Source organism: Podarcis filfolensis (genome assembly GCF_964270895.1).
Source record: "Podarcis filfolensis genome assembly, chromosome: 9".
Classification (NCBI taxonomy): Eukaryota; Metazoa; Chordata; class Lepidosauria; order Squamata; family Lacertidae; genus Podarcis; species Podarcis filfolensis.
The window spans coordinates 31805957-31829048 of NC_139610.1; positions in this window are offsets into that span (position 1 = coordinate 31805957).

Genomic DNA, 23092 nt, shown 5'->3' on the forward strand with positions numbered 1-23092 from the left:
TCCCCCCAATATTCTTGCACTTCAGTAGGAAATGCCTTTCAAGATAATTAAAGATGCTTCTTGCTTCACTTCATAATTCTCGTTTTTAAAATCTCCAGGAAATAATGTGCCTATTTCCTCATGTCCTTAAAAGGATGCTGATAACTCTGCAATTTATCTATCCTTGCTCTCTAGTCTTAATATTTACAATATATGTTTATAATTGAATTTCCCTAATACTTGGCTTGGCCACTGGGTGAACTTCTTTCAGATCCTGAGCTGCTACATACAATGTCTTGTTGTTAAGGATGGGAGCCTCAAAGGTCTTGTCTACCAACCCTGAACATCATATCAGCATTGCAGGATGGTATAGTGAGACTGATGCTGAAATAGCCAACACGGCTATATGTATAGTTCTAACGAGGCCTAGAAATGGACTGCTAATGAAAGAACTTTATAAACAACATTGCAAGCCTCCAGTCAGTAGAGGGCATGGTTGAGACTAACAGATAGTCAGGGAAAATACACTTTGTGGTTTCCCACTAAACACCTAAGCTCTACCCCTTTCTCCTGCTCTTGCTCTCGCCTCCTGCAGAACAAAGCCATGAAACTGCCTCTCATGGTGTAGTAAATAATCTTTCTTTTCTTTACGAATGTGACTCTTGCAAATTTCATTTTACATTTTTAGCAATGATAGTGATGAGTGAATGTGATAGCCAATGGGTAGTGGGTTAGCTCCAGCTTCTGAGCTATTTTTACTCTGCTAAATATATATAAACTACACAAGCCAACCAATTTTATTTTTTGCAACCTATCCATTCAAATGTGCCATCGTAAACATACTGGAAATGATGACACTGCACTCATCTCACTCAGATTGCCATGTTGTTAGCACCTTTATGCTGCAATAGCCCAGCAACGTGGCAGCTAAAATAAGAGGTGATAATACTGTTTCTAAGGTTCACGTATACCGTATTTTTCGCCCTATAGGACGCACTTTTTCCCCTCCAAAAATGAAGGGGAAATCTGTGTGTGTCCTATGAGGCAAATGCAGGCTTTCGCTGAAGCTTGGAGAGCGAGAGGGGTCGGTGCGCACCGACCCCTCTCGCTCTCCAGGCTTCAGGAAGCTATCAGCAAGCCTGGGGAGCCCACTGGAGTTCCCGCAGGGCTCCCTAGGCTGCAGATAACAGCCTGCTGCACGGAGCGCGGGGAGCGCTGAAGCAGAGCGCCCCGTGCTTCGGGCAGACATCGGGCAGCCCCACAAGCTCGGGGGACAGCGGGGAGGCGGAGCGCCGCCATCCCGCTGTTCCCCGACCTGGTTTGGATTCCCCGACCTGGTTTTGGGGGGGAAATAAAGGAAAACAATTTTTCCTTTATTTCCCCCCCAAAAAACTAGGTGCGTCCTATGGGACGAAAAATACAGTACATATCTATTAACTTGTACTAGTCCAACAGGCAGATGGATAATAAATGGCTTACCAGTAAAATAGTTCCTTTTGCTTTTTGCTGATTTAAAGTTTTCATTAAATAGCACTCTTGCAGAGAAGCATTCAACACATCTATGATTCTTAATGGTACATTAATGATGGATGAAACTTCAGGGAAAGCCATAGAATCAATATGTTATGTATGTGCAGGAATCACATTGTATACAGGTTGCAATGGAGGCATACAAGCAGTGTTCAGATTATGATTCAAACAATGTTCATAACATCCTCTGCAGTAATAATAGGAGTTGTCATCAAAACAGCTTAGGGCCGATTAAGAATAATCACCATTCTTTTATTAAGCATTTTCAATTTCCATGCAGAGGGAAATGACAAGGGCAAGGAAACTGTGACCCTCCAAATGTTGTTGGAATTTGACTCCCACCATCTCCAGCCATTATGGCCAGTGGCCAGGGATGATGGGAGCTGCTGTTCAAAAACATCTGGCAGGTGGGAGAGAGGGATCACAAGTTCCCCATACCTGGACAATGGGTATCTGTAAGTCTCAGATAGGGGATTTCAAACATGGCAAACAAAAGCTGTTTCCATAAACTGCGTTGTAATGATACTAATCTGTTGGTTTTTTTAATGTCACGAAGATGATTTGTTTGCTCTGTTAGGACACTTAAGTTGAATTATAAATCATCCAGGAACTACTTCCAATGCTGTCATTTGTTTAAAAACAAGAGATTGGAGGGGTGGGGGAGTACTATGCCTAAGTATGGCAAAATGAACAAACCACAAATATGAGGCATGCACATGCCAAGCACTTGCTCTGTTGTCTCATAGGCCCTCTGCACATAGCAGGATGTTGAATGATTTTGTTTTTCTACCAAAGCACCGTACGGGGTATGTGAAACATGCCAAAAAGGCACACTGACCTTCTTAAAGATCTACAATAACCTAATAAGGATCTCGAAGAATTTTGCATTGACTATCTGATGCTTGCATAGGCTAATTATAGTAACAAGGACAATTGGTAGATGCATAAAAGATTTGCAAGATTTATGAATACTTGCTTGGGCCTGTTTCGTGGACTTCAGACCACTTAGTTTTGAATGGAGCAATAGAGGACATGGACAAAATAATCCCAAAATAAACCCCAGAACTTCTTCCCACCTTCTTGCTATGCCACCTGTCATGTATTTATTATTACATTTATATCTTGCATGTCCAGCAGGGAGCTCAATGTGGCATATATTCTTCTCCTCCTTCCCATCTTATCCTCACAACAACCCTAGGAGGTACATTAGGTTGAGAGAAGGTGATTTGGCCCAGTGAGCACCACAACTCTGTGGGGATTTGAACCCAGGTCTTGTAGTCCAACCCTCTTAGTCCAACCCTCTGACTGCTGCACCAATCCAGTTGTTAGTTCATTGGCGTTACTGACACCGTAACTTGTACCTGGTGCATAAACTCAACTAGGGATGCACTTTTGCTAACAAGTAGAGCAGAGGCAGTTGGCTGAGCCCCTCTTGCCAGACATAGGATTACAGTGATATACACTTAATCATTTGGCTATAAAGTTACTGTTTGCATCACAAATTTGAATGAAAAACAGACATGTGTCTCTGCTTTACTCTGTGCCTTGTACAGTACAAATCAGCTGTCAGGGTCTATCCACAAAGGCAGTAGCCTTATTACATGAGCACCCTTAGGTTTCCTTTGATTCTGCTTGTATCAAGGAAGCTGTAAATTGCATGCTTGTTTGTATATGTACAAGTTTATGTGGACTGCCAAAGTTACAGCCCTTTTGAAGCCACCATAAGCTCAGGAATTTCAGCAAATGCATTACTTCCTGTTCATTACTTCCTCCTTGTAATTGTGATCAACACTGCATGCAGTACAGGATATCCATATAGGATGGGGGGGACAGGACGTGTCAGCCTCATGCATGAACTGGTCCTCACTTTAATTTACTTATACTTCCAGTAAATATGCTAAATTTTATTAAGCCTCCTTTGAAGCAATGCTGCTATGGAAATTAACAAGTAGTGTCTCACGCTACTTCCAGGAAAGGAAGCCAAATCAGATTAACAAAAACAGACAGAGCAACTGTAGGAGATGCATCAGGGACTGGCCACAAGCCACAAACATCTCCCAGAAAATCCCAGTGTGCAGATTTGTGGCAGGCAGTGGATGTTCTACAGAGGGGGTGGGATTGAGAATAGTTTCTCTAAGAAGAAAATTCAAAATAAAACAGAGTAAGCTAGACACTCGAAGGTTTCAAGCTGTGCCTGATCATCAGAATTCTTCTTCTTCTCCTGAGGTCAGCCAGGTGTTTGGCAACACGGGGGGTCAATATAGCATTGAAAAGGTGAGGAGCATGTGTCCAGTCAACAACCCTTCACAATCAATCAAAAGGGACTTACCTTCTTCCCATATTCTTCCATTCCTTGTTCCCATATTCTTCCATTCACACAGTGACACTGCAGGATAAATCAGTGATCCAGGTGCAGCCCTTGACAGATCAGTGTGTAGAATTCTCTCAGCTCAGCTCAGGCAAAAGTAGAATTTATTTCTGTATCAAGGCCCTGTGACCACCCTGTCCTCTAAGGAGCAAATAACTAGACAACGCACAGCATATTGGTTTTGGGATCAAATAAATCCACAACTTTATTGGTTACAGATGTGAAGTTTGGGCATAGGCATTGTGGTAAGCAACGGCGCATGTCACTCCTGCCCATGTGCTGTGAGTGCTTCTAAGGGTGAAGCTGGAATGTCAAATTAGATGTCCCTGTTGGAGGAGTGGTATGGCCCTAGCCCCCGTCTGGGCATCAGACTTGAGCCACTGCTCCCGGATCCTTTTAACAGGATACCCTTACCCATAGAGGGGCAGGCGGAGGCTACAACCCGCTCTCCAACCAAGACTAGGCTTACCCAATGCCTATCTGCCTTACAAAGTTGTGACAATTGCTATGAAGTAAGCGAAAACCCAAATGGTGGTGCCAATTAGCCAAGCAGGGAAAATCCCTGCTCAGCCCCTATAACTTAGGTGACCGACATTGTCCGTAGCAAGGTCATACCATCCGTGGAAAAAATCCCAATCTGAGGGAGAGTGGGTGGAAGAAGTGGCACAGTGAGAGAGGGGCCAAAAAGCCCCGCAGACCAGGCAGTTAAACTTCCTCTGGGCATGGTGCCAAGGGCTGCAATTGGTTGTTTGGTCCCGCTCCCAGAGGAACACCTCCTAATTTCTGCTGCCACTGGCCCATTTGGCGACAGGAAGATCACCCAGCCTGTTATAGGCTGGTTTACCAGGGAGGCTGCAAAGCCGCCAGCCCAATAAGGGGGTGAACAGACCTATTCAAAACATGTGTTTGATTCATTTGACTTCAGCTTGGGAAAACGCTGCCTGATCCACTAACCTCACTTCAGTGAGAAGACCTGGATTTGAGCCAGTGGAATTAAACAGGCTTAAATCCAGGTGCTGTAGATTTCCTGTAATTTGGATCTAACTGCTACAATGCAGATTCACACCCCCCCCCAAAAAAAACACCTATAAATAGTTGTTTAAAGCCCTTTTCTGGGAGAACAATTCTTTTTTTACACACATCACACTATCAGCCTTGGCATTATCTTATCCGTTTAGCAGGGAGTGGAGGGGATGAAGATGACATGATGATGTGGGAAAAGATTTGTTTGGCAAGTTACTCTAACGAAAAATTAAGCTGTCATGTGTCAAAAACCTCTATGGTGCTACAGTGGAAACACAAGTGAAATGTGATGTTCCTCTGAATGTATCTATTGCAAGTTCTGACCTCCTAAGGTTCATTTTGCTATGAATGCAAGATAGTGAATTTGAAGCCGTCTGTTGCTGAGATCTGCTTGCTACTGTCTTTGCTTATAATAAAATGTTATAAATTATGGAAAAAGTCCAGTTATACAGTTAATTACAGATGGGAGCTTGTATTCCAAGCTTTCAATTGCAAGAAACTATTTATTAAATAGATCAGAACTGATTATAGGAGAAACAGTGGTAAGTTGAGGGGTTTTTAGTACATGCGCTTAACAGCATAGATGATTTTTAGGTTGCAGATTAGTCACTGATGTATCAGAGATGCATTAGCAAGTTGTATGGCGAGGGAGTCAGTGTTCTTTTCGTGGGAATCCTCAGCCATAGCTCCCACCCAGTTTCAACTGCCCCTACTTCATAGCAGTAAAGAAACATGCTTGCAATTACAAAGGTGTTAATTTCAGCATTGCGTGCACTTTTTTTTTATTAGATTGGCATGAACATTTCACACTCGAGTGTGTGCTGTAATTGGAACAAACTGCAACACCTACTACTAAAAAACCCCGGCCTTCTTTGTACACATTGTATGTCACCTCCATTTAAAATTCCCTAGCCACACTTCTGCCTCCCAAGCTGCCTTTGAAGGCAAATTTATGTGTTTTAAGGACAATTCAAGCATATTGAAAGCACAGCAGGAGACTGTAAACAATCGGAAAGGGAACAAGGGCAGTCTTCAGCATCCTTGTGCGGGCAGAGCATAGAGAGAGGAGAGATTGTCATTTTATAAGGAATAATTCAGCATTTCTATTAAGAAGATATTAGGGTATATGAAAACTTGTCTAGTGTTTCACTATTATAAGGTCTATTCATCTAGAATGATCATGATGCAGTATTGGTATCAAGCATTATTACTGTTGTTAATAATTTCGGACAGTAGTGTGACTCTTCTTCATTTTCCTCAATGGACCAGCCTTCACTGAAGGATCTCTACCAATAGGTTCTGTTGCAGAAGCTCTAACACTTATGAGAGGGAGTCCTAATTGTTTTTGAGTGATTAAAAGAAGGACCTAATTAGGAGTCTTCCATCTCTCTCCTATTGATCGATTATCAACTTTGATGCCTCAGGATGAAACTTGACAACAATTTTGTCCAGGCAGAATCCTTAGGATGATTTCTGTTGACTGTGGAGTAACTACAAATATAAAAGCTCAAGCACTCCTCTCTCTGCCTCTTCAAGTGCTGGGCAGTTTCAGCTGAGAGATCCTTAACTACCCAAATATAAGTACGAGAACAATGCATAGAAAGTATAGGTGTCAAGATGGTTCATATTTTATTCATAGTACAAAAATGTCAGTTGCAAGGTTTTGGAAGAAGGTGGCAGCCCCTTATAAGAGTGGTTTCATGAGATGTGGGATACAGGTGTGATGTATAAATTAACTGTCAGGGACTGGGCAGAGGAGGAATGGTGGAGACCGTCTCCCCAGCCTGACCCTTCCAGAGAAGAGGAAGACAGTTCAGAATCACAACAGGGGTTTGAGGGAGGTCACAGCTTAGAGGCGGATGAGGGGGAAAGTTGGGAAATAATGGGGGAGGAGCAGGCAGAGCTGGAGCAGCAGCTGGCTGACACGTTATCACTAGAAAGCATTCCAGACCCACCAACTCCCAGAACCCGGTGAGCCTTAAAAGTAGGAGAGCAAAGAGCTCAAAGACAGAGGGCACTTAGCGGTACCTGTAGAGATGATGATAATAATGACAAATGAGGAAGTGGGAAAGAAGGGGGGTGGAGATTCACTCGGGACAACGCCATTATACAAGAGGCTGTGATCCAAAGCCTCTCTCTATAAATACTGAACAAAAAAGCGGATGGTAAGAAACTTTTCCTTGTCTTTGTACGTTCCTGGGCAACCGGCCATGGGAGATGCTTGCAGCCGTCTAGCATTAACAGTTCATACTTGGGTCTGGGAAAACTCAATGTAGGAAGAGCATAAGAACAACCCTGATGGATCAGGCCAAAAGCCCTCCTAAACCAGAATCCTGTTCTCACAGTGGCCAACCAGTTGCCTATGGGAAGCCCAGAAGCAGGACTTGAATATGACAGCCAGTAACCACAGAGCCTAGGACTTGCCGATCAGAAGGTTGGCGGTTCGAATCCCTGAGATGGGGTGAGCTCCTGTTGCTCGGTCCCTGCTCCTGCCAACCTAGCAGTTTGAAAGCACGTCGAAGTGCAAGTAGATAAATAGGTACCGCTCCAACAGGAAGGTAAACAGCGTTTCTGTGCGCTGCTCTGGTTCGCCAGAAGCGGCTTAGTCATGTTGGCCACATGAGCCGGAAGCTGTACACCGGCTCCCTCGGCCAACCCCAGGGTCGGTCACGACTGGACCTAATGGCCAGGCGTACCTTTACCTTTATTCAGATGCATACTACTTCTGACTGGAGGGAGAACAAGGATCAATTTGTTAAGAAATTGCTACTCTTTATTACTTTTTTAAATAATAAGTTTTTTAATATGCTTATTCTTTGCTTTGGTTTAAGGAAGTTATCTGTTGATCAGTTATGGTGATATTAAGAATTTGTGGCTTTTTTCTTATTTTTGTGTTTATATAATTATGGGAAAAAAATGTACTAATTACACATAGGGAATGGAAGGTAAAAGCCACCCCTAACCAGGTAACATAGTTTGGAAGTTGCCAATGTCCCAGTAGTATCACAGCAAATTCCTAATGTTCAGCTGGGCTACCACTATAGACCATCCTAGTGGCTTTTGCTTTCCAAGCTTCCTGTAGGAAATGATGTTTCATTCCCAGACTTTCAACATTTTCCCTTCCTCAAAGGGATGTCCCAGGTAAGAAGTACCACGAACTATTGTTACAAACTTTATTGTTAACAGCCCAAAGCCACCATGATATATGTATGATATTTTACTTCAGTCTTAATTTCATACCTGAGCATGGTAGATGTTCATGCATCATTAAAAAAAAGAGAGAGGAAATGTGTCACTAAATGTGTCGCTAAAAAAGGACACTGGTTTGCATAACATTTGCATATACTGATTTACATGTACATAGGGAAATTTAGAAAGAATTACTATAATTTAAACCTGCTGTGTACCTGTTCAGTCTCCTGTCTAGGTGCAAAATGTTGATGAGCAACTTCAAGACTCCAAGCAACTTACAGTCCTTAACCTTTAAAATGGACTTGGACAGGACATCCTTTTGAATATTGGACAGTCCTCTGTAAAGTAGGGTCAGAGCATATGATCATGGTGTAACCTGATTCACATTTCATGATTTCTAGTGGCTATACAGTCGTACCTTGGTTCTCAAACACCTTGGTACTCATACGTTTTGGCTCCCGAATGCCAAAAACCCAGAAGTAAGTGTTCCAATTTTCAAATGTTTTTCAGAAGCCAAATGTCCAATGTGGTTTCCAATTGAGTGCAGGAAGCTCCTCCAGCCAATTGGAAGCCGCACCTTGGTTTTCAAATGGTTTCGGGAGTCGAACAGACCCCCGGAACGGATTAAGTTCGAGAACCAAGGTCCACTGTATTTTTATGTAGTAGCTTCTTGGGGGGGGGGGGAGAAATCTATTCCTAGTGTCAGCTGTAGTGTTTGTTGTTCCTCTACTGTAGCATTAAAAAAGGGGTGTCCTTGTGGGAACACATAATTTCCTGGTGATGGAGCAGATTTGCTGATGGTGATGAAGAGATGTGTTTTATAAATGATGGTAATTATTTCTAAATTTGCATGTGTACATAAGCATTAGCATATGCACACATTGTACAAATCTGTGCCCTCTTTTCTGTTTTGTTTTGGTTTGGTTTTTTTGGCAATGTGCAACTGGCCACCCTAGACTCAGCTGTGAGATACTAGGAACCAGAAAATAATATTTTGCTCCATTTTTATCCCCAATCTTACCCATAATTCATAAGGACTCACAGCAAAATTAATAATGATGATGATGATGATGATGATGATGATGATGATGATGATGATTTGCATACTGCTACAGGTCTCAGGGCAGTTCACAGGATAAAAATTATTTGCAGCTATCACACAGTAGCTTCTAACTGTGAAACAGCTATCAGAGTTGAGCAGTAGACCTGCATCATGGACTGGCTAGATGCAGAGAAGTAGTGGGAGGGTAGTGGGACCAAGAGGCAGAGTGGAGGCAGGCTGCTAAAGAAGCCAGGGAGTCTCCCCTACCGGGATGAATTACCGGTACATGGCAGAAATTTATTGCTGTGGCATAGATAGAACAAATGACATGTCCTTTTGTGTGCAAAATAAATAGTGGGGTTTAGAGAGGGTCAGCTTCACTTGTTCCCCCATGTAGCAGCTCTAATATTCATCCCATGTCTAATTTCACTGGTTGGTGGATATGGGGTTTCCAAAAATACATTTCTAGTTTGCGTTGTGCTTGAGCTAATACACAGTAAATAGACAAAACATCAAATTCTCAGTGAAAAGGACTATTATGCTCATTGAATTTAAGAGCTAGAGTGAACAGGAATGCTGCTTCATGTTAAATCACCTTCAGTGTTTGAAAAAACACCTGGATAGATTCAAGAACCAAAGCGGAAGGACCTGCGAAAAATATGAATTAATGAGTACCACATTTCTACAATACAATGTTTTTGACTACTATAGACCTATAAATAAAATATGCTGTGTGCATACTTGGCACCCTCCAACTGAGTAACGTTAATGTAAGTAGACACAGATTTCTAAGCCCTTTTATATAAAATGTGGTTAGTTCCCGCTTTCTGAGTTATGTTAATGAACGCCAGAGAGACTATGGGGTACATTTTAACTTTTTGTTTACCCCATCAGACACATGCTGGGAGAGCCATAAGTGCCGTTCCCATGGCAAAGCGATTGCCACATGTAGTTAAAAGGTCCATGATTGAACAATTAATCGCATTTTTAAAAATTATTTGCTTTCACACATTGAACACAATAGGCCTTTGTTATATTTAATAGCTTCGGCATGAAAGCAATGCACTAGCCACAAAAACACTATAATGGCATACCTTTGGCCACAATAAATTGCTACATTTTTTTAATATGTCTGGACTGTAACAGACTCTTGATTCTCCCAGCCCAATCAAGTCTCTTTCATGCTATTTGTGTGACATATGAATACTGTTAATGCAAGGGAGAAGGTGGAAGAAAAATCAAATTATGCCATTCCATTAACATCTTTAGTCTTCATCTGGTGATTTGACTTGTAAGACATAAGTCATACATTCATAATTTCAAGTCATTGGCTGTGGAATAACATTTTGACTTGTGTTATCATTGTGCATGTTTAATTTTCAAAAACTCAAATGTGTACTGCTTATTATAAGTTTGTTTGCAGTACTGCCTTTCAACAGCACATTCTCAAAGCAGTTACCTAGTAAAATTCAGCAATGAAAACACCCTAAAAGAGGGGTGGAAAACCTGGACTTCAGCTCCCATCAGCCCTAGCCAGCATGGTCAGTCACCAACATCTGGAGGGTCACAGATTCGCCGCCTCTGCCATAAAACTTCTTCACTCTAAAGTTTTCACTACAGCTTGTCTTCATTTCTCTTTCTCGAACAAGGAGTCTGATATACCTTGGTGGGCAAATGGTATCAGGGGCTCTTGCCTCTCAAGTCTCTCTCTGTATAAGAGGAAAAAATAGATTTCACATTTTCATGGTAGAGCCATTAAAACACAAACCAGTTTAACCATGCCTCATTAAAATGCCCTTCTCTTTTTATTGGTTCCTTTCCCTGTTCCATCCAGTCTTACCTAGGGGTGGTCCTGCCATTAAGAAGAGTGAGGTCGCTGCCTCAGGTGACAGAACTTTCGCTTGACTGCAAACTGTTTAAATTCTTGATGGACTCAACATTTCAAGCCATCTCATCCTCTCATCCAATCAATGTCAGATACTTCACTGCCATAATCTCAATGTGATATGGTCTGATACTGTAGTGATCAAATCTAATTCTATCACAGGGAAGAAGATTTCAGACACTTCTGAGAACTCGTGTGTACTTCCCAAGCAGTTTTATCACATACATTTTCAATGTTTCTGAATATGCTGGCCAATTTTAATGGTATTTTATTTTTGCAAAGACATACATTTTGGTTTCTAAAATGTAGAGCTGTCAGCATTTTCACAACCGGGAGAGGTGGAAATTATATGAACTCCATTTAAACTCCCAAAAGGACTACATGCCCATTGCCAAGTCCAATTATGCTTTTATAAAATACTATCATTACATCCCTGAATTATGAGATTCTTATCACATGATAGGTGAATTGATTTATCAGTGAAATCAATTTGGCAAAGCTTTTGCAAACAGAAATGTATTTTCCCTTTTTACTTTGAAGAGCAAGGAATTGGGACAGTGGTAGCTTTTAACATTTTATTCTAGTGTCATTGTTTTCTTGTCCTAGAACATGTACCTTGAAATCTACAGCACAATCAACAATTGCTCTTGGACCAGATTTATAGTGTTGGAGTGGTAATGTAAAGAAACCTCCGATTATTTAGACCCATTCCAATCTGGGTTCAGGCCTGGCCATGGAAATGAGTTGGCTTTGAGTGCCCTGATAGATGAACTTTGTAGAAAGCAGGACAGGGGGAGTGCAACCTTATTCCTTCTTCTTGATCTCTCATTGGCATTTGATACCAAATGCTACACTGTGGGTTGCCGTAAGAGACTCTCTTAACTCGGGTGCTATTTAATATCTACATGAAGCCATAGGGAGCAGTCATTTGAAGTTTTGGGATTGGGGTACCATCAGTATGCTAACAATACTCAGCTCCATTTCTCCATTACTCCTGAATCAAGAGAGGCTGTGCAGTCCCTGGGCCGTTGCCTGGATGCAGTAGTGAAATGGGTAAAGAAAAACAACATGAGCTTAAATCCTGGCCAGACAGAGTCACTGTGGGTGAGTAGCTTCCTTGTCTCAGAAACTGAGCAGTGGCCCATCCAGCATGGGGTTGCAATCCCCCTGAAAGAGCAGGTTCACATTTTGGGGGTGCTTCTGGACCCAGCAACTTTTGCACTGATAAAGCCAAGGTAGAATAGTGACTCCTATCCTGGCCCTGTAACAGTCCATGCTTCTCCCATCCTCCACTGTCTGCTATGAAGCAAGACTAAAACTGAAGGCCTGCTTTCTCTAGGGGAAGAAGAGTTGGAGAACACAACTTAGCAACACAGGGACAAGAATCAGGATTTCTGAATGCCATTCCGATGTCCTGTGGCTCTTGAAACAATAGCATTGCCTCCTGGTCAGAAGGTAGTAATCCCAGAAAGCAATATTCTACAAGGTGGGTGTGTGGCTAATACTGCATAGGATAGAGAGAATGGTCCATGTGTTCTGTTTTGTTTGTTTATTCAGACTCCTGGTTATTAGCACAGAAGCTGACACACAGCAGCAAGCATCGAGGCAAATAGCATGCCACCTGCTCGTATCAAATTGTTTTAATTTCCCTCCCATAGGTTTACACTGATTACCACCTCCTAGGTGTTGTCTTCAATGGAATATACAGCGGCTATTTTTTATTTTTTTTTGATGGGCCTCCTGTATGTTACTAGATGTCGACCAGTTTATTTGCATTTAACAGCAGGACATCAGTGCAACTGATTAACAATACAAGGTCAGCACTTAAGTTTGCTTTGTATGCATCATGTTTCATTTCTTTTACTACCCATTGGTAATAATGCAATAAGGAAAGCATCCTGGTGCTTTTTTCTGTTTGTTTTATTAAACCACCTTGCTTCAGGGTATTTGGCTGTTGTCCTCTAGGTTTCTCTTTAATACCCCAACTTTACTTCATGCTCATTCATTTCCTCTGTCCTTAAATGTTCCTCAATAAACAAAGCAAACTGCTTCTTTATTGGAAGTGGCTTGCAATATTTGTGTTTCAGTCCGGCTCCTTAAGAGGTAATAGGCTAATAGTTGACTTGTGATGACAACAAACTATTGCGTAGCTGGCATGCTGGCTGCCACAATTGGCATGATGCAAAAGGAAACCATGTTTTCAGAGTGAAAGAGAAAAACCAAGAGATCCATACAAACAGCTCTTTGAGGTCAAATTCTGACATGTATTTCTCAAACAGCAACCTTTCCAAACTGCCATGGAAAGTACAAGAAAAAAATAATTTCATTTATTTTCGTTGTTGAAAATTTCATTCATACAGCTATTTGTTAAAATCACATTTGACTCATTCCTCATTCATTGCCTTTCATCCGTCTTCCTAACCCTCCTTCGTTTTTATTGTGTCTTGCTTTCAGTGGGAGACAAGGCTGCCAGGGCAAAATGGCCCCCTTCAGGAAGAGGTTTTTGGTCCCCAGTAGCCAATTTCCAGGTTCAAGTGATTGGATCCAGAGTTGCCATGAATGTAGCTCTGCTTGCAGAATTCTCCTGCTGGAGGAAGTGGAGGAGGTAGTTTTTACCGGTTCCTTCTTCCCCATGTGCTCCCTTTTCTTCCCTAAAAAAGCTTTTCTCTAGCATCGGGAGGCTATCTGGAAGAGGTGGCACAGGAGACTGCAGGGCAAAGGGATAATGGTCTAAACTCTATGGTGAACCTGTGCCCTCCCCCCCCCCATGTTGCTGGACTACAACTCCCACCATTCCCAATCATTGGCTATGCTGGTCAGGCTCATGGGAGTTGTAAATGGAATGTTCCAGATTCCTAGCCCTTAGGCTAAGATCCTCTTTCTTCCTCTCTCCCTACCCTCCATTCACCAACAGTCAAGGATGCATTATGGAGTCTGCCAGTCCTGAGTTGAAGAGATCCCCCCCCCCTCAATAATAATAACCTTTTTATTGTAAATAAAATCATCTTCTATTTCTTTTCTCTTTTTTCTTTTTTCTTCTTCTTCTGTATTCTTTTGTATATTTATAATTTGTAATGTCTGAAATATAATGTTTTATATTTTATGTATTTTAATATTTCTGTGTAATAAAGGTTGATTTTAACAGCAACAACAACTTCCACCAAGGCAGCATAAAAGCTAGGGGTAGGGATGGAGGGGGGAAAGAAATTTAAAGGCAAACTTACCAACTTTCTGCAAACCAATACACAGTCATCCTTAAAAAATGTATTCTCTGAATACATTTTTCCAGTATATGTGTGCCTTAGGCAAAATTGCATACAAAAATTTTCATTTTAGGTGTGGGGCAGGTGTGCACTCCCAGTTGTTCCTTGGCAAGCAAGGCTTGCTGTCAGTGCCAATCAGCTGATCTGCATCAAGATCAACCCCTGCAGGGACTGGTTACACTGCATAGTTGCCGACTGGGAGTGCCCTAGCGCAATCAATCCTTCCCCAAAGCGAGGTTTGCTATATTATAAATGTAATACATTAATTATTGTCTTCATCATCATCTATGGACTTTTATTCATGGTTATGTCTGCTTGGTTTCACAACAAGATATATGTTGCTTTGAGTGGACCCATTTTCTATAGCAAGCATGTGAACTTCCTCTTAATTCTGAATTGCTTGTTTTCAGGCCCAGAAATGATCACTTTGTAAAGAATGCATATATATTTATTTTTAAAAAACTGCTCTAAACATTAGTACATTTCCCAATTCCACTTCCATTCACTCCACACCCAGAAGATGGTTTTTGATATGTGGAAAAAAACCCACTTTTCATTATTTAGAAAGATCAGAAGTTGTTTGAAAACCGTAAGGAATGAGAAGTGTTAAGGGAAACACTTTTAGATTCTGGGCATCATTATATGTAAGCTGCATGGAGATTATTTTACAGATAGATTGGACTGTGAAATTTATTGGATTTTTGAAAGTACCTCTACCCATATATATATATATATATATATATATATATAAAACCAATTGCACTTCATGTATGATCTATTAATCTAAGAGCAACATATCTTGCCTTAATATGCTGTAGTATTTAGATTGTTGTTAATTCTGGTATCAGATTCTAATAATTCATTAAAATAAAAAGCCACAAAATGTATGGATTTTTTATTATTAAAAATTGTTTCCCTTCAATAACATCCATAAATATTTTATTTTGAATTACTATTTAACTGATTGTAAGATTGTTATTTTACTAGTTTGGCTTCTGGAATGTACTCTATGGGGTATTCATCTCAAAACCTATTCTCTTTAGAAACTATACAAAGCCAATGTTTCTACTGTGCCAGAAGTTGTTCTTATAACTACTATAACAACATTTTTTCAGGATGAAATCATAAAACATTGTTAGAATTATTGTGCTATTGCTTCTTATAATGGTGCAGTGCGGAACAACTTTACTAGTTACAAATCTCCACCAATAGCACTTCCCTTTGTCTGTTTCCATAGTTAAGCCACTGGAAATATTTTTATCACCTCATTTCAGAAACCTACCAAACTGGCATTTCCAAATTTCCACAATCACTCAATTCTATCTGAGAAGTGTAAACAAGCCATCACAAATTATCAGTTCCACTCTCCATTTTTACTCCTCGGCCATTCGTGGTAACATTTTCTGAATGCTCTCCTTCCCTAATTCTTCGACAGTTCTGAGGTTATTAATTTTGTTTCCACCTAATGAAACATTTTGTCAGCAAAAACAGGTCTCATCCAGAGCCATCACGCAAGGTGATGTGCTCCTTGGAGTTCTACCATAAAAACAGCCTCATGAAGGAGATGTTGGAGACAGTTTCTAAATGGATAACTGCAGCTCACAAGTTTTAATACTGGGTGGACCATAGAAGAAAGATTCCTTCCACTGACAAAAGGAAATGTTTGGATCCAACACACTGGTCTGGTTTGCATGAAATGCTGAGCCAAAGTTTGGCTTAGTGAGGCAGTATGAACATGCAGGCTCCTGCAGAGGAGCAAACCAGCCATGAGCTCCTCTCTGAAGCCACATGTTCGTGCAGTCTTGCTAAGCTAAGGTTTAAGTTAGCATGTCATGCAAACCACTCTAATCAGCTACAATGCCACAACATTGCTTCCGAAAAGGGTATCGGGTTGGGAACAAAGTAAGTCTTCCTATTTGATAGATTCAACACAATATGATGACCAATATGGAAAGGCTCAAATACATACCCCACCCACCGCTCGAGGGAATTCCACTTGGTACTGAAAGATGGAAGAGCTTGAAGACATATATGCATGCTCTTTAAGCATGCTAGGCCAAATAACCAACACCAGTGACACTCTCAGAAGAGTGGAGCATAATAGTCTGGTCACTTCTGACACCCTTTGTTACACCAGCCCTTAATTAGTAATGGACAAATCTGCCCATTTTGGTTTTATCAGCATTTAGAGTGAATTTATCCAAATTTATAACGTATATGTAATTTTGCCTAATGCATGTATTTTTGCAAAGCAATTTCCCCTAATGTAATGCATTTTTGTATGTTTTCTTCAAAAATATATGCATTTACTTTACTAGTATATGCATTCTTGTACACATTATTTTAGTAGAGAATTGCACTACAAAATTCAGAGAAGTGTGAACTTCTGTGTTTCAGTTCTTGTATTGTTTCAGAATATGTGAATTAGGTAGGTTCACCTTTAAATGTGAACTGAATCAAATTTCTTCCCCACCCCTCTCTCTCTCTCTCTCTCTCACACACACACACACACAGAGTGCAGCAATACAGTTCTGATTTCATTTAGTAGTTCATGCGTAGGTGGGAAGTGTCTAAGGAAAAAATGTTTTTTCCCCCTTAGGAAAATGGACTAAAGTGCTATATTAGCCCATCAAGAAAGGAAGGAAGCAAGGAGAATTGGATCCTTTTATGTACCAATACAATAGAAATGCCTACTACACACATGTACTACATTTTGTGGATTTGTTATACAATTGTTTCTTCCCAGAAACTTGAAATGAAAATCAATCAGTTGTCTTTTGCCAGTCATTTAATAAATAACATGAATAAATTCTTCCTAATGAATAAGTGAGTCACAAAATGAACTTGAACAAATGCCATCAATCAATCTTATATGTCCCAACATGCAAGCTGATTAAATGGAGCAAACATGTGGCAATCATTTACAAAGAAAATCCTTTGGAAAACTTTGTACAATGTTCCTTAAATAACAGCTGATCTTGACATAATCCAGTGGGGAAGGAAGGAGCAAAAGGAAGAGAAATGTGCTCTCCCCCACTCTAATTATAAAATGTTGGTTTAAAATTAGTGCCGTTTTTTACAATGACTACAATTAAACTTACAATGCTCACAGTTTTCATTGCTTTCCTAGTTTGTTCAACAAAAATCACTGATACAAATGGAATACACCATACAAGCTATTTCTTTTATACAGGATATTGTGCTCAAATGCATTGAATAGTACTGGGCAACCAAAGGCCCAACAAGCTAATATGTTAGTTTTGTACCTGTTCCCTTAAGTGCAGGATTTGTTCCCCCACAACACACATTGCAAGTATGGAAAGAACAAATCTAGATTGATACCCTATTATGTGGACTTTGCCTCTAGCCATGGTACTAATATGGGTTTGGTCCCCTCCACAGAAACTTGTGTAGGGAAAAGTTCCCATTGACTTCAAATTGCTGGCACAAGAAGGTCTATTGGAATACAACTACCTGCAGCCTCTGGTTCCCTGACCCAGGTTCCCTGCTGTGACTCATGGTAGCCTTCCAGAGTCTCAAAGAGATGAGTTTCTCAGCACCTACCACCTGAGATGCTTTTAAATAGATTTAGAAATTGTTGAATCAGGGTTCTTGGGCATACAAACTGTATACTCTACCAATGAACTACCACTTGCCTAAGGCACTGAGATGTTCCCTGCTGCACAGCCACCCATGTTTTGTAAGGACATGCAGGGCCAGACTTAACCTCTCAGCTGCCTACGACAAAGAACAAGGTGGTTCCTTCCACCATCCATTCCACTTGCAGAAGCCTGCCAGACTGCAAGTTCATCTCTGGCGTTCTCCATTGCACCTGAAGGCAGAAGGCTGCTGCCCACACAGCTCTGTCCTCCAACATATTGATGTCACTCCTTGTTACCCAGCACCTGCTGCCTGAGGTAGTAGCCTCATTCCCCTAATGGTAGGGACAGCCCTGAGGACACAATTTTCCTTCCCTTCTCAATTGCTCCTACAGTGGCAGCAGGTGATTCCTGCCACCAAATTCCATAAGTAACCACACTTCCCAGCTATATTATAGGATTGCATCTTCGCAGGGGTGCTGGATCTTCGGCTCTCCAGATGTTGCTAGACTGCAACTATCATCATCCCCAACTCTTGTCCATGCTGGTTGTCCAACATGTGAAGGGCCACATGTGAAGGGCCACAGGGAAGCCACACCTGCTCAGAAACATGCAAAACCCAGAGAATAGAGCAGAAAAGTAGACCTCTATGCGGTTCTTCACCCCTGGTATAGACATTTTGATCCATTTTACATTGGCCATGTAAAAATTCTCACAAGAGCCAGAGCAATGCAGCTGTACAGTGTAGGTCTCTTCTCTTAAATGGAACTAGGATGCTGTACTATTAAGAGAAACATGAATGTTTTGAAGTGGGATCTGAATATGCTGAGCTTACAGAAAGTTCCAGAAGTTCATAATTAACACATAGTGGAAGAATTGTGGGGGTGGGGGGGAGAGAGGAATACCCATCTGGTTCCATTGTGACACTCTTGGCATCACACCGAAAACACCTTCACAATTGTTGCCTTGCTGCATTGAGGAACTCCTTGAGAGTGCTTGGAAACAAGTTTGTCCATTGCAGCTAATAACTCATTCGATATGTACCCTTCCAGAATCAGAGCCTTTCCAAACTTGACCTGCAATATGCGACAAAGCAGCTGATGAATGGTCGTAGGGAACAGAAGTGGTAATGAGTCTTGGGATCCAAGGGACCTTACCTGCCTTATGTGCCAGAGAAATTTATGAAGATAACATGACAGGCTAATATATTTTTACAACCTAAACAAGATATTTTATGCCAGCCCTGGGATCAGCACCTAGTTTATCAATGAAACTTCCAAGACTGTAATCCCACGGGGTGTTTTTGGTATTTTTTACACAAATATAATTATCAAAGAATTGAAGTGAATAAGGTCATAAGGAAAAATATTGTCAACTTTATGCTTTTGGTTTGGCTCCTTCTGTAGCAATCAGCCAGGAGAAAAGATCTTCTGCATATATTAAATCATACCAATTAAACCTTCCCTTTGACATCTCTAATATGGCATTTGTCTATTTTTCCCCATTGAGAGATAAACATTCTCACACACTAAATCAGTCACAAATTTCATGAAAGGTTTCCATGTTTTCTGCATCAACAAGTTTAAGGTGCTCAAATACCTGGGTGCCACTGACACTATATTGATGATGATATTGAACCAATGGTATGAGAAGCACTGCCTAAGATCAGGGTAACGTTCAGGCTTTTGTGTCATGTATTGCAAGCTAAACTCCTACAAGCAACTGATTATGTTTGGACTTGAAGCATCTGCCCTCATTATTATGAACCTTCAGGAGGAATTTTAGAGCATGCCTGTATACCCAGACATTTGGTGGCTGAGGAATCCTGTTTGCTAGATGAAATAATGTTTTAAATGCAACTGCTTTTTGAATGTTTTAACTGATTTAGAATGCTTTTTTGTTGTTGGCATTGCTGCTGTTGTTGATTGTGATGTGCTTGCTGCCCTGGGCTCCCTTGTGAGGAAGGCTGTGATATAAATTCAATAAATAAATATATCTGAAGTTTGTAACTGCTCCTAGAGGCAGGAGGTCCTGGTGAAGGCTTTCAGGGGATGATGGTGGAAAATGTTCACTCCCCAGGCCTTGATCTTTAAACCACTCGTCTGCTGAATTTTGCATAGTTAAAATGCTACACTTTAAAAAGATCTTACCTGGAAAAATTGAAAGTACTGACACATTTTAAGTTTTCACTCAAGCAACCATTTTAATTCCAGTGTCCAAATATAACATTTCTAGCTATTTCCTGTTCTAGGCATTTCATCTGAAATTCGGCAGCAACAACCCCAAACTGCTCAGGATTGCTGACAGAGCATGGATGGAATGGCTTTAGATTTGTGACTGAGGCCTCTTTGACATTTCACATGATGGCACACATGCTTAACGTAGCTCATCCTCATCCCGCCTTTCTGTCCCATGTCCTTATATCATACAAGCAGTGGAAGAGATACCTTTTGTTTTAAGAACATGCAATTCTTTTATGCATACGCAGAAAATGGGAGATGCTGAAAGCAGAGCTTCCAATCTTCCATGTCATGAATGTGTTTATGTTCTTTGCGTGTGGGTGTGGGGAGGATTCCATAGATAGAGAGGCACTTCATTGTTCTTTACAGCAAAATGAAAGCCATGCCGGAAAAGCGATAGCTGCATATAGGAAGCTCAGATAAGGAAATTAGACTGGAGTACTTAACTTCCTTTCTCTTGGTGTAGAAGACATTCCCTAGGAAATCATTTCTTCCTTTCCACATCATCCTCGTTTTTGTAAGTGACTACACGGAAGTGGAAGCCTAGATTGTTTGCATTGGCTTCTGTGGAAATTACCAAATGGATCTACAAGTCAGCTGACAACCATAAAATGATAAAATACATAATAGCACCACTGTTAAGAAAGAATTCACACACAAAATGAACCAATAACCAAGAGTAAGCAAACATACACAAAAAAACAGCAAAAGAAACCAAGAAAAGCATCCAGGAAAGGAAATCGTTCAAACTCAAAGTCCCAAAAACATTTTTTTAAAGCAAGGAAAGGGCAAAATAAACTACTCCCAGAAGAGTATTGCAGTCACTGTTGAGAAGACCCTGTCCTGGGTAAATATACAACCCAAACATTGTGTTTTAAACCATGAGGGAACCTTAGACAAGGATATCCAAGGAAGATATTAAAGTATGGCTTTAGATCCATATGGCAGAAGACAGACAAAAGGCATGAAAAATAATTCTTAGTAAAAACAGAGTCTTCTAATAAGAAAAACAGACATATAGCTCATCTTGAAATTTTCACTTCCTTTGTAATCATCTTCTGATTATCTTAATATTCCACATAGTCTGGATAGATTATTCCTATTTTCAGAGAACTATATCAGCAGAATAATGCTACAATCCTTTGCACACTTTTCTGGGAAAGTTGAATTCAACAGGCCTTACTTCTGAGTAGACATCCACAGGATTTACCTGTTGAGCTTTTGTTTTAATGCTTCTTCCCAGAATGCTATGCATATTTCCACTCCTTTGTGAGTCCATTTGGGAATAATTACATTATTAACTAAGAATGAGAATCAAAGCAGTCAAGAAGCAAATGAGTAGCTGGGATTCTTTGAGATTATGAATGAGAATGGCACTTAGTCAATTGTTTATCTCAGTTGTAGCAATGGAATGCCAGACATTAAAAGTACAAATTCAGATCAACTGTGAAGATTGGTCTTCTGCTGCTTTCTTAAGATTTTGTTTTGTTTTTAAAAAAGGAATAAATTGCAATCAGGCTTCAAAAAAGAAACTTTGGCTTGTTAAGTCAATGTTGAAAACAGACTGTTAATGAAAAATAGTCAAGGTTTGTGCACATTTCCCGAGAGATTATTTCCTTATTCTACAACAGCATATAAATTCATATAGGTTTAAAGTGAAATTGCACTTCTTGAACTTTTCAAAACCAATGTTGATATTCAAGTCCAGATTTAAGGGAAGCAATTTGTCTTGGCCTGCCACCGATATAAAAGCTTTAGAATACCGTATATTTCCATCATTGAACATGTGCCAAATGTAGCAAGGAAATATTAATACATCTGGATTGCTATCTTTCCAGTACCACCACCATCTCTGTGGCCTAAGCTAAACATACAATATCCTTGATCTCAAAACCACTTCCATGGTAGGGCTACAGTGAAAGTATCCATACCAGAGCCTCAGAAGATCTTCATCTGAGATAAAGTGGGCCTTGACTGAGCCCCTTCAAACAGCAATAATGTGATAGAATTGTGGGACCATTGCAGAACAAACTAAAGCACCAGTAATTAAGTATTATTATTTCAAGAACATGTTATGGAATACACCTGCAATAAAACACCAAAAGTGCTCCATCTGTGGAATACTTGGCCCCTGAGAGACTATTTGATACCTGCATTGTTGCCCTTTTTGCTCCGAACAAGTACATTTTTATTCATCCAGGTCTTTTAAGTTGACTCAGGGAAGAGGAACCTGTGGCCCTCCAGGTGTAATTGGACTCCAACTCCCATCATCCCTAACCATCATCATGTTGGTTTGGGTTTTCTGGAATCCAAGAATGTCTGGAGGGCCACAGGTTCCATTCCCCATTCCAGTTTTTAGATTTGCTATTGTTTTCTTATGGGTTTTATGTATTTTATGTCATGATGCTTTTATTATTGATGCATATTTAAAATAAAATAAAAATGCCACTAAAGGGTGGGTGACATAGAAATCTATGAAATAAAAAATAAAGATCCAGGGCTCAGCTATAAATCTCAGCTTAATTGAATCCGTTGCTCTTTCTTTTATTTTATTTACTTTGAGAAGTTTTAGGCTACCTTTCCAAACAAAGTTCTCTGAAGGCATCGTACAACAATTTAAACCACAATAGCAAAATTTTATTTATGTTGCAATTCTGTGCTCCCTGTGACGGTTTGCCAGGAGCTGTAGGATCCATCAAATCCCCTCCTGTTAAGGTGGAGAGAGCTCCACTCTCAGAGAAGGAGATCTGGTGCCAGATGTTTCCTCTGTAAAGTTATGAAAAAGCCTGCATCCAGTTCTTCTCCTGCATTGGAGAGGGCAAGGAGGCGGCGTTCCAGGGGTTTGCTGGGGGTGGAGCTAAGGATCTGCAAGATCTACAGCCCTCCCACTCCCCCAACACATCTGTAAAAAGAGGGACAAACTACACCATACCTGGAGTTGATTTTTTAAAATTATTATTATTATTATTTA